Genomic DNA, 12,589 nt, shown 5'->3' with positions numbered 1-12,589 from the left:
GTTTACGCCAAAGGTGTGTGTGTTTACACCAAAGGTGTGTGCGTACACCTTTCTGTCCCTTGCTCCCCTTCCCCTACACCTCTCTCCCCCTCTCCCCATCCCCCTTCCTTCCCTGTGCCGTTGCTCAGCCTGCATCTAAGGCCTTGTGAAAGTCCTTTTCCTTGAAAAACCCTGCCCTCCTTGACTTCTAAGAAACTAAAGTCTCCACTGTAGCTGGTTTCATTACGTTTTTACACTTCAGTCTCTATATTTTTGTAGTCTTTTAATCCTGTTAGTCTTTGACCTACATTTAGAGCATTTCCTCTTTTTTTGTTGTTGTAAAGTGGGAAATGTGCTATATTTGGAGGTAAGACCTGAGTTAAGTTTCAGCTTTGCCACTTGGAGCCATTCCCCTCTCAGTCCTCTTCTCGCCTATAAAATGGTGTCTTGGGGGTGAAGGGTGATCAAATGAGGTAAAATATCATAATTGCTTTGTAAAATGTCATTTGCTAGTCAGCTGAATGCATTGCTATTTTTCTGTTAAGGGGTTTTGTTGTTGCTTTGACATTTTCAATGAATAGTTGTCATTTACCAAATTTTCATAGATATGTCTTAGATTCTTTCTACCTTCTTGGAATTAGTCTGTTCAGGTTTCCTTCCCTTCCCCCATCCAGCCTATTAAGACGCTGCCTCACTGTGGAGTCTGCCCAGGATTGGCCAATAAAGTAAGTATTGTGAGGGGCTGAGTGGTTTGGCCCCTTCAACAAGAAGCACATGCAAAGGTTAGGGGCTGAGGTTATCACTATGGTTATTCAGTGAATGTGTCCGCAGCTGAAGTGCTGGATGCATACTAATGAAGCTTGAAAGCCTGAGTTCTGGGAATAGTTGTCAGGAAAATGGGGGGCTTAATTATTTCACAACATTTTTTAATTAATTTGACACGTATTTCCCAGCAACTGACGGGTAAGGAAATGTGGCCTCAGTTCCTAGTACGTGGACCTATTGTGGACCAAGCAAGTGCTCATCTCATGGGCTTAGGAGCAAGTGCTATGAGCAGGCCTCTGGCTGAAAGAACAGTGCACCTCTTGGTGGAGCAGAATGCCTGCTAGCCAAAGGTCTTTGGCCCTGGCTCTTTGGGTGGAGAGGGGCAATGGATGTTCATAGCTAAAATGCCTGCTGCTTCTTTGATCTCTTCATCAATTTGTTAGGATATATTTCCTACCAGTAAAGCCACTAAAATCCCAACTCCTCATATAAGCTAACACTTAGATAGCATTTACTATGTGCCAGGCACTGTTCCAATAACTTTACATATATTCGCTCCTTTAATAATCCCGACAACCCTATGAAATAGGTATTAACGTTTCTCCATCTGACAGATAAGGAAACTGAGTCACCAGCCAAGGTCACACAGTCTGGTAGAAGCAGAATTTAAACCCAGTTCTTCTGACTAGGGTCCAGGCACTTAACCAGGACACTGCATTTCCATCATTATATCACCTTTGATGGCCTGAATAAATAATCACAACATTAATGCAAAATGTTAATGTCAGCTATGAGACAGCATCAGACAGATCCAAACTGAGGGATATTCTACACTTTAACTGGCTTGTAATCTTCAAAATTATTAACATGATTAAAGATGAAGACCCAGAAACTCCCAGATCAAGGAAATCAAGATGACATAACAAGTGCAGCATATGGTCCTCAGTTGGATCCTGGACCAGAAATTGGACATTAGTGGAGTAATTGATGAAGTTTGACTGTGGTATATAGGTTATATCAATGTTAATTTCCTGATTTTTGAAATTGTGCTGTGATGATATTTGGGGGGATCTGAGTGGAGAGTATATGGGAATTCTTTGTACTGTTTTTGCAACTTAAGTCTGAAATTATTTCAAAATTATAATTTGAAAAGTAAAGCTAAAACATAATGAAGCATACAAATATTAATGGGAGAGGGCATTAAATTGAGCTGACTATAGAAGACTAAAATATAATTTATTAACAAATATCTGCATAGCACTTTACAGAATGCTTTTGCATACCTCATTTAATCTTCACAACAGCTCTATGTAGAGATCATTAAATTCCAGATTCTTTTTTTTTTTGCGGTACGCGGGCCTCTCACTGCTGTGGCCTCTCCCGTTGCAGAGCACAGGCTCAGGACGCGCAGGCTCAGCGGCCACGGCTCACGGGCCAAGCCGCTCCACGGCATGCGGGATCCTCCCGGACCAGGGCGTGAACCCGTGTCCCCTGCATCGGCAGGCGGACTCTCAACCACTGCGCCACCAGGGAAGCCCTCCAGATTCTTAAAGATAAAGAAACTGGGGCTCAGGACTTCCCTGGCAGTCCAGTGGTTAAGACTCTGCGCTTTCACTGCAGGGGGCATGGGTTCCATCCCTGGTCAGAGAACTAAGATCCCACATGCCACGCAGCCAAAAAAACTAAACGAACAAAAAAAGAGAAAAAGAAACTGGGGCTTAGATAAGTTAATTATCTTGTCCCTGGTCCCTCAGGACTGAACCTAGGTCTGATCCACATGTTTCCCCCTACACTGCACTGCGGTTTGTCTAGGATTCCTAAAGCACGTCCTGCTGGAGTCTACAATCATTTAAAAGAAAATCTTTCTGCAGTCATTTTTCCTGTAGGTTCATCTGGATACGTAGGTCTACCCCAGGTCAAACCATGAATGAGGCTCATGCCAATGCCCTTAAGGTTGAGGTGGGTTCCCTCAGAATGCCCTAGGCCCAGGTTTTCCCTTCCATCTAATTTGATGTTGAACTAGGTTTCCCTCATGTTTTTCAGGTGGTTCCCGAGGCAAGTTTTATCCTCCTAAACCGGCTTCCCCCCATCTGAGTGAGAACACAAATAAGCTCCTTCAATTGAATAACGAGGCGTCAGGCTAGCCACCTGGTGTCTAAAATATGTACATCGCTTAAAGTAAGAATGTGGGAATGTTGCCGGCAATCTCCATCTCAAATTATTCTACCCCCCTCCTAGCAAAAGTATGCTGAGATGATTGTTGTTTAGTATTTCCCAAACTGGGTTGTATGAAGCATTAAGAGTCCTGGGAAATGTTATTAGAAAGTCCTTGAAAACGGGGGTTCCCTGGTTAACTAACTTTGGGAAGTTCTGTGTATGATTGCCCTAAGTTACAATGCATACTAGAACACTAAACTCTATGAGAGATCTAATATTAAACCCATTTGACTTCTTTTAACCCACTATGTTCCAAACACTGGACCAAGGAAACCTTTTTGCATAGATCACCTAATAACAAATCGTCGGACACCAGTTTTCCATGGAACACTCTTTCTTCCCCACTCAGGTGATGGAGTTCATTTTCGTGATCTGAGAAAGATGTAAATGAAGACAGTTTTCAAGGGAAAAGCCTCAAACTCCAAAGTAGAAAACAGAGACCATTCCATGTATTTTAAGTGGAGGGAACTTAAAACGGGGAATTGATTACACATGTGATGGCAGAGGGGCACAACCAACTGGGGCTCTTTGTAAAGCAGCCCAGAGATTAGAAAGAGTAGGAGGCCAGAACCACTCAGGCTGAGGGGACAAAAAGAAGGTGGCGATCCTGGATGCTGTGGCCTGGTCACTTGGCAGAAATAGGAATCATGGTGGACCTACCTGGAGCGGCTGGAACAACAGCAGACTCAGCCACTGTTAAAGATGCAACCTGTGGTACAGACACCCTGGCTTCTCCCGCCTGCCCCCAAGCCTCCAGCCAGTGCCTGTCACTGGCTGGACCCAGGTGGAAGCCAGCCATCTTGGGAAACAGCTTGAAGGGAGTCACTCCCCATCATCACAGAATAGAGCAGAGCTGGGAAGTGCGAGCAATGCATCTAATCTGAACTCACTTCTGTAATATATTTAGTGTGATACATACAGATGATAACTTTTATGGATGCATAGCTTAATGGAAGTAGAAGGCCCTTGTATAATAGTCTTCTCAATTAGTAATAATAGACACTTAAGATTAAACACTAGAGCAAAATGAAGGATTAAGCATATCTAGGTAAATTCACCTACATCATATTCAAAATTTAAAATTCACAAGGGTCTGGATAAAATTGCAATATTAATTGCAAAGGGAATAATTTTCCCTCTTCATGTTCCTGCCTCCACCCATAAAATAGGAACTCTCATCCTCCCTGAAGCATGTGGAGCGAGGTTTCTGCCCCTCTCTCCACCCACTCAAGTACTAATGGGTGAGCCTGGAGAAGGGTTTATTCCATGTGTGTGCGTGCACACACGTGTGTGTGTTTCAGCCTGCTCTGCCCCTTCTCTTTTAGAGCTGCCAGCTTCGAGTCTGCTGGTGTTCTTTTCTCCATCCCTGGATCTTCTGTGCAGTGAGCTCACTGGGGACAGGGAACCATACTGGAAGGGTGAAGGGGTGGTTTCAGTTTTCCAGCCACTGAAGTCTTTGACTACAATGGATAAATTCAATTCAGGTATGTTATTTCCACTGCAAGCTAAGCCAAGTTTTAAAATGCAACTTTGCAAATAATAGACGGCTATCTTGTCTGCTTCAGGCACTTCTGTGTTCTTAATGCCTAGAGCAATTCTGGGACCATAGATGCTATTTAACAAACACGTCATAAATGAGCAAGTGCATTTTATCTGATTGATGCCTGAGCCTATTTCTCAACTGGCTTGAACTCCCAAGGGAGAGAGAGATGACAAGATGGGGGAGGAGTGTTGTTTGCATTTTCCCCTTTACGTTCTCCATATTCAAACTGATAGCCAGCTCATTACCTTAAGAAGTATATAGTACCAGGAAAACATGAAACAGCCTGCACAGCTTTTGGCTGTGTTGCAAAGGCAAATCATTAAGAAGACTGTAGAAGGTTTGCAGAGAAGAGGGCAAAGGGGAGTCATGGGCAGAGAGTGTCTTGGGGAGGAGAAATGAGGAGGGGGCCTTTGAGTGCAAAGAGCAGGCAGAACCTATGTTCTTCTGCAGAACAGCACCTATAGGGTAACAGCAGGAACAGAGAGGACAACAGCTGGGTGCCTCTAGGGAGACAGGATCCTAGCCAGCCAGCCTTGGCAGAGACTTCCAAGCCTCCACATGGCAAGAGCCAGGAGAGCTGCTGGCTGTGGGAGACACTATGTAGATTGGGATGATGGACCTCTCGGGTATAAGTGTGGATGATGACTGAGGACCAGACAGGTGCCCTTGTCCGTCTCCAACACCTTGACACAGCATTAGCTCCAACAATCGTAGAACAGCCCTGAGGAGGGGGACCCATGGAAGGACAATTTGCATTCATTCATTCATTTGCTCACTCATTCATTTATTTAGGCATCCTGGCAGGAGGGGGACTAGACAGGGTTAGAAATTGAATTTACTTTTCAAATATATTTGTTGAACGCCTCCTCCTGCATTTGCTACATTTCCTTAACAGTTGCCTTTCACATTGTTTTAAAGCATTATGTCTTTCATCCTGCACTGTCAGTTTCTACATAATTAGATTTTCCAGATAACAGCAAGTCCCTCATTTAAGCATCAAAACTTTTTCCTTAGTGGAAATCTTTTTACAATGTGCTGCACTCTTCTCTTCCATATGCAGAGGCACCGGCTACCACGTCACCTTCTGCTGATGACACTGGGTCATTTCTGGAGTTCCAGCACAGTGCTGGGCAGGAAGTGCTGTGGTTCCCACGTTTGTGCGCCTCCGCATTGCATGGCTTTAAGAGGATATCGGATTTCTTTCTATAGTCCTGGCACCTCCCTTGAAGCTCTCACCATCAGCTATTAGTTTTTTATGTTTTGTTTTGTTTTTGCGGTACGTGGGCCTCTCACTGCTGTGGCCTCTCCCGTTGAGGAGCACAGGCTCCGGACACGCAGCCTCAGTGGCCACGGCTCACGGGCCCAGCCGCTCCGCGGCATGTGGGATCTTCCCGGACTGGGGCACGAACCCATGTCCCCTGCGTTGGCAGGCGGACTCTCAACCACTGCGCCACCAGGGAAGCCCAGCTATTAGTTTTGCTGTGTGTATAGGTCCACATCTACTCTCTACCTCTTAACTTCCCCCACCAGTTTCTTTTTAAATTATAACATGTAACCGACTAGAGGGCTTCCCTGGTGGTGCAGTGGTTAAGAATCCGCCTGCTAATGCAGGGGACACGGGTTCGAGCCCTGGTCCTGGAAGGTCCCACATGCCGCGGAGCAACTAAGGCAGTGCACCACAACTACTGAGCCTGCTCTCTAGAGCCCGCGAGCCACAACTACGGATCCCACGTTCCACAACTACTGAAGCCCACGTGCCTAGAGCCCGTGCTCCACAACAAGAGAAGGCACCACAATGAGAAGCCCGCGCACCGCAACGAAGAGTAGCCCCTGCTCACCGCAACTAGAGAATGTCCACGTGCAGCAACGAAGACCCAACGCAACCAAAAATAAAAAATAAGTAAAATAAATAAATTTTTTTTTTTTTAATGTCAGAGTCAGATCTCATGTTTTTAGTACAGTTCAGCAGGATGTGTATTCGTGGGAGAACTTCCACTCAGACTTCTCCAATAATTAAACTCATGTGAGCCATCACAGGACAGATGGTTGTGCTATTTAAAACATTATAACCTTTAAGGATGAACATGTACTATTGAAATCTAAATATAAATTTGCTTTGAATTTTAATTGAGTAGTACTATTGTTTAACAGGTAAAATTGATGTGAAGACTTCAGAAAGTGTTTTTTTTTAATTTTTATTTATTTATTTATTATTTTTGGCTGTGTTGGGTCTTCGTTTCTGTGCGAGGGCTTTCTCTAGTTGCGGTGAGCGGGGGCTACTCTCCATCGCGGTGCGCAGGCCTCTCACTGTTGTGGCCTCTCGTTGCGGAGCACAGGCGCCAGACACGCAGGCTCAGTAGTTGTGGCTCACGGGTCTAGTTGCTCCGCAGCATGTGGAATCTTCCCAGACCAGGGCTCGAACCCGTGTCCCCTGCATTGGCAGGCAGATTCTCAACCATTACGCCACCAGCGAAGCCCCAGAAAGTGTTTTTTTAATAAAGTAAGAATACCTCTTAAATGACAAAAATATTAGGCAAAAATTCTTTATGTAATTTGTCAATATTCCTGGAAGCCTTTGAAAAGCCTTTTTCTGACATTTAAATTATCTGTTCTATTGAATAATTTTGGAACCAGAAAGGGATGACAGATTTTTATCTTGTTTTCTTTTCATGCCTTAAAGTTGGCCTGTATATAAAATTTAAATAGCAATTTTAACTTTGTTGTCAATCACTGAAGTGTCATCAAGGGCTGTGAGTAACAATGACCCTCCTTTTGGTTATAAGAAATCTGACCATTTGATTGAAAACAGTGTCTAATCCAATGTTTAGATTTCAGTGGTTTTTTTTTTTTTCACTTTGATTATCCTTGTGGTATTTAAAATGCAATTTTGTCTATTTGGAATTTTTCATGATAGAGGTATGAAAGAACACGTCGTGCAAATGTAACCTGTTAACCTTATTTCATGACTAGTTTGATATTGAAAGCCAAGACATATTTTTTCACACTTATTAAAAAACTGTTGCCAGTGGGAAACGAGTATACTTTAAGGCTTAGTAAAAAAAAATACTCAAAATTATAAACAGTAGGATCATGGTTCTGAAGAACCTAGGGGCAAGACAGGAATAAAGACGCAGACCTACTAGAGAATGGACTTGAGGACATGGGGAGGGGGAAGAGTAAGCTGGGACAAAGTGAGAGAGTGGCATGGACATATATACACTACCAAATGTAAAATAGATAGCTAGTGGCAAGCAGCCGCATAGCACAGGGAGATCAGCTCGGTGCTTTGTGACCACCTAGAGGGGTGGGATAAGGAGGGTGGGAGGGAGGGAGACGCAAGAGGGAAGAAATATGGGAACATATGTATATGTGTAACTGATTCACTTTGTTATACAGCAGAAACTAACACAACAATGTAAAGCAATTATACTCCAATAAAGATGTTAATAAATAAATAAGCACAGTATGATCTCACAATGACTGGGGGAATGTCATAAAATTAACCATGGTGGCCACCGGATGATGTCATTAATGCTGGGTTTTGCTTTTCTGTTTTTTTATGCTTTTCCATAGTTTGCAAATCTTCCACAATGAGCATGTATACTCTCATAATAAAAAAAAAGCAAACACAAAAAATAACAAATAAATCAAAGTTATTCTCCAAGAATAAAAGGGTCCCATTTCTGAGGTAAGAGCTTTAATCTGAAGTCCCGTTTTAACTGTCAGTGAAGCCTTTCTGTTTGAATACTGAAATACACATTGTGGATCCATAAAAGCTGCTCATTTGTGCAAAACATGGTGCAACTGAAGTGCTATGCAGAACACCAGGGCTGTGATATTTCTGTTCACTTGCACGTTTATTTTCAAACACAGCAAGCTTACATGATACAGTAACTGAGGACAGCTTGCCTGCAAATTACAGTGATGTGAGTGATGCACTTGGAGTGTCTCTCACCGTCCATCTTCTCTCTACCCTTCTCCAGCTTCCATACGGCAGCAGGCAGTGTGGTGCTGTTCTAGTTCCATTCTCTGTGCCCTGGTTTGAGAATACGATGATACTACAATGCCAGTGAATGTTCACTGTGAGTTTGAGAAAAAGAGGTGACAAAAATTTAAAAGCATGATCCTAGATATCCTAAAAGAATATTTATAAGATGACAAATTAATGAGTAACTTTGTACTTTCAGCACAAGAAACAAACCAAGAAGCCAATAAAACCCATAAAACTATTTGTTCAAATGGAGAAAAATATCTACCATGATTGTATTGTAAGAATAATTTTGGAAAGATAATTTTAGAAGATTATCGCATTTCAGGCAAAAATCCATTTGGGTTGACCTGATGTTTTCCTAATTTAATAAGAGTATTATTTTTTCTGATTATATATGATGATGCATTGTCAAAATTAAGCAATACCTAATAGGATGTCATGTAATATCCCACCACACTCCTGTTAACCATGTTCTTCAGACTCTCTCTATGCAGACGTACACACATAGCATGGATATACACACACACACACACACACACATATATGTATGTATAATTTTGTATAAATTGAACCATGATATACACACTGTTTTATGCGTGTGTATGTATATATATATTTTTTTTAACCAAAAAAAGCCATGAAGACCTTTTCACATTATTTTATTGATTTCATGTACATGCATTATTTTACCATTGCCTGCTTAATGGCTATTTAGCTTTCTCCTTTTCCTCCTCCTGCCTGCTACTGTGAATGACGTGTCAATGCACCCTCAACCAAAATATTTGCACACTTACCGCATTAACTTCTGGTATAAAATCAAAGATGAGGAATTCCTGGGGCAAAGGATGTGCACATTTAAAATCCTGATGTGGGGAATTCCCTGGTGGTTCAGTGCTTAGGACTCCTTGCTCCCACTTCACGGGGCACAGGTTTGATCCCTGGTCTGGGAACTAAGATCCTGCATGCCCCGTAGCACGGCCAAAAAAAAAAAAAAGACGTTGAAGACTATGTGACAGAAACTGTATGCTGTATGTGGCCCACAACATGGAAACTTCTACTATCTAGATCTTTACAGAAGAAGTTTGTCAACCATTGGTTTAGAGGAAAAATAGTGCTTTATTTTTGGTAGTATTTGCTTTGCTTTTGTGTGAGTTTAAGTATTTTAAACATGTAGGTGTTTGTATTTCTTCTTTTGGCAATTACATTTCCTTTGCCCATTTTCCTCTTCAGTTGCTCATCTTTTTTTCCCTTACTTGTAAGAACTCTTTGTATGTTAGGAAAACGTACATTTTGTCACATATTGTGCGAGTATTTTTTTCTCTGTGTCCAATTACCATTACGTCAGGCATTTTTTTACATTACAAAGGAAGTTTTAACGAGCAGGTAATCAATGCAAGTGTTCAGAGAATGACAGCGTGCTACTTTAGATATGGTAGTGAAAGAGGTTCTCTCTGACATGGTGACGTTTGAGCGGAGAATTGAAATAAGCAAGAGAGAGATATGTGGATGAACTTATGAGGGTTATCCTGGCACTGGGAACAGCAAATGCACAGACGCTGAGATGGCAGCTTACATGGCATATTGGAGGTACTGCCAGGAGATTGGTGTGACCAAAATGGAGGGAGAGTGGTAAGAGTTGAAATTACAGATGTAGGGAGGGAGAAGATGATATAGAACCTTGTAGCCATGGCAAGGACATTGGATTTTATTGTAATTGCGATGGAAGTTTGGAGCATTATGACCAGAGTGACATGATCTGACTTAAGTTTTAAAAGGATCCCTTGAGTCTAATTTTGTTGTCTATTTTAAAATATTTTTTATATTCCTTATTATAAATTAAATATATGTCCATCTTCAAACATATAGATAATATAGAAAAGAATAAAGAACCAAGTGTAAGGGTAGTAGTATTTTAATAAGCCTTTAGGGATATATATAATCTTAAGATTGGGAAGTACCTTAAAGATCTGCTGCTCCAGCCCCCTGTATATTTTGAACAAAAATATTTTGCTTTGATTTCTTTATACTAACAATGAAATGTCAGAAAGGGAAAGTAAAAAAAAAAAAATCCCTTTTAAAATCACATCAAGAAATAAAATACTTAGGAATAAACCCAAGCAAGGAGGTGAAAGACTTAAACACTGAGAACTATAAAACATTGATAAAGGAAACTGAAGATGATTTAAAGAAATGGAAAGATATCCCATGCTCCTGGATTGGAAGAATTAAATTGTTAAAATGGCCACGCTACCCAAAGCAATCTACAGATTTAATGCAATCCCTATCAAATTACCCATGACATTTTTCACAGAACTAGGACAAATAATCCTAAAATTTATATGGAATCACAAAAGACCTAGAATTGCCAAAGCAATCCTGAAGAAAAAGAACAAAGTTGGAGGCATAACCCTCCCAGACTTCAGACAATACTACAAAGCTACAGTAATCAAAACAGTGTGTTACTGGCACAAAAACAGACATATGATCAATGGAACAGAATAGAGGGCCCAGAAATAAACTCACACACCTATGGTCAATTAATCTTCGACAAAGGAGGCAAGAATATACAATGGAGAAAAGACAGTCTCTTCAGCAAGTGGTGTTGGGAACGCTCGACAGCCGCATGTAAATCAATTAAGGTAGAACACACCTTCACACCCTACACAAAAATAAACTCAAAATGGATTAATTATAAGACATGACACCATAAAAATCTTAGAAGAGAACATAGGCAAAACATTCTCTGACATAAATTGTACCAATGTTTTCTTAGGTCAGTCTCCCAAGGCAATGGAAATAAAAGCAAAAATAAACAAATGGGACCTAATCAAACTTACAAGCTTTTGCACAGCAAAGGAAACCATAAACAAAACGAAAAGACCACCTAAGTACTGGGAGAAAATATTTGCAAATGATGCAACTGACAAGAGCTTAATTTCCAAATTAGACAGACAACTCATACAGCTGAATAACAAACAAACAACCCAATCAAAAAATGGGCAGAGGGCTTCCCTGGTGGCGCAGTGGTTGAGAGTCCGCCTGCTGATGCAGGGGACACGGGTTCGTGCCCTGGTCCAGGAGGATCCCATGTGCCATGGAGCAGCTGGGGCGGGCCCATGGGCCATGGCTGCTGGGCCTGCGCGTTCGGAGCCTGTGCTCCGCAGCGGGAGAGGCCGCAGCAGTGAGAGGCCCGCGTACCGCAAAAAATAAATAAATAAATAAAATGGGCAGAAGACCTAAATAGACATTTGTCCAAAGAAGATATACAGATGGCCAATAGGCACATGAAAAGATGCTCGACATTGCTAATTATTAGAGAAATGCAAACGAAAACTACAATGAGGTATCACCTCACACCAGTCAGAATGGCCATCATGAAAAAGTCCACAAATCATAAATGCTGGAGAGGGTGTGGAGAAAGGGAACCCTCCTGCATTGTTGGTAGGAATGTAAATTGGTGCAGCCACTATGGAGAACAGTATGGATATTCCTTAAAAACTGAAAATAGAGTTGTCATATGATCCAGTGATCACACTCCTGGGCATATATCTGGAAAAGATGAAAACTCTAATTCGAAAAGATACATGCACCCCAGTGTTCACAGCAGCACTTTACAATAGCCAAGACATGGAAACAACCTAAATGTCCAATCGACAGATGAATGTATAAAGAATATGTGGTACATATACACAATGGAATATTACTCAGCCATAGAAAAGAAGGAAATAATGCCATCTGCAGCAACATGGATGGACCTTGAGATTATCACACTAAATGAAGTAAGTCAGAAAGAGAAACAGATATAATATGATATCACTTATATGCGGAATCTTAAAAAAATGGTACAAATGAACTTACTTACAAAACAGAAATAGATCCACAGACATAGAAAACGAACTTATGGTTAACAAAGGGGAAGGGCAGGGAGGGATAAATTAGGAGTTTGGGATTAGCAGATACACATTACTGTATATAATATAGGTAAGCAGCAAAGACTTACTGTATAACACAGGGAACTATATTCCATATGTTGTAATAAACTATAATGCAAAAAGAATATGAAAAGTATATGTGTGTGTATATATATATATATA

The sequence above is a fragment of the Grampus griseus genome (assembly GCF_964374135.1).
Source record: "Grampus griseus genome assembly, chromosome: X".
In the NCBI taxonomy this organism is placed as follows: Eukaryota; Metazoa; Chordata; class Mammalia; order Artiodactyla; family Delphinidae; genus Grampus; species Grampus griseus.
This window is presented reverse-complemented; position numbering follows the sequence as displayed.